General features: G+C 37.0%; 1 pseudogene; it reads left to right on the top strand.

The window, feature by feature from the left end:
• Positions 1-203: 203 nt before the first annotated feature.
• Positions 204-554, top strand: LOC103108158 (ubiquitin-fold modifier 1-like; annotated as a pseudogene).
• The last annotated feature ends 476 nt before the right edge of the window (positions 555-1,030 follow it).

Genomic DNA, 1,030 nt, shown 5'->3' with positions numbered 1-1,030 from the left:
TCTTTGTCTCTTTAGGCCTGTATGAGTGAGATCGTCTGGTATTTGTCTTTCTTCTGGATCATCTCATATAACATGATTCCTTTGAGTTCCACCCAAATGTAGCAAAAGAGAAAATACTGTGATTTCTTCCAAATGGAAGATTTCTTCCTTTGTGCTACAACTTTCTTAATCACTCATCTGTCAAGGGAAATCTTTAACTGACAATGGCCAGGATGAGCTCTTTGAATGGAGAAACTGCTATATTTCAAAATATCATAAAGGGAAGTAGGCATGAGGTCTCTAAACAGATCAGCTCCACCATCTCAAAGGTTTCCTTTAAGATCATGGTGACGTCAGGGCCACCGCTGCCTTAGCAAGTACTCGCTGTTCCGAAAAGTATATCTTTCACCACAGTCTTCAATTTGAAGCAGAGGAACTCAAAGTTCCTATAGCAACAAGTACAGTGATTACCAATGATGGCATAGGGATAATTCCTGCAGACTGCTGGAAATGCTTTTCTAAAGTATGGCTCTGAACTGTGAATTATTCCTAGAGATTGTCTTGGAAGTTGTTAATATTTGCTTCTCCGAACACATGATTGCCTTTCAGTGTAAACATTTGCTTTGTAGTTGGTGAAAATTGAAATCAGTCACTTAAAATACTGTGAAAATACCAATGGTTGATGAAATAATGAAAGAGGACTGTCTTATCTTCTTGTTGACTGTGTGAGAAGAGAACGCTTCAGCAATGACAGTACCATCTCCATAGATCATAGTTTTTTTCTGTGCTACCTCACAACACACACAGACAGCTTATCTAGGACAAATGTACTATTCAGTTGTGTTTTATAACTGGAAGGGGGTCTCTGATAATTATTTCTGAGAACAACATTTGAGAGTTTAAATTGATTGGATCTTCCTAGCTGATTTTGAGTCAAATGTTTTTTTAAAGACCATGAAGCATATAAACTGGGCAGTTTGCATGATAGCATCTGACTTGTAGATGCAGACATAATTGAAACTAATTATATGCAGTTTATATTTATCTATTT

The sequence above is a fragment of the Erinaceus europaeus genome, chromosome X, assembly GCF_950295315.1.
Source record: "Erinaceus europaeus chromosome X, mEriEur2.1, whole genome shotgun sequence".
Classification (NCBI taxonomy): domain Eukaryota; kingdom Metazoa; phylum Chordata; class Mammalia; order Eulipotyphla; family Erinaceidae; genus Erinaceus; species Erinaceus europaeus.
Note: the sequence above shows the minus strand (reverse complement) of the source record. Positions and strands in the feature narration are given on the sequence as shown.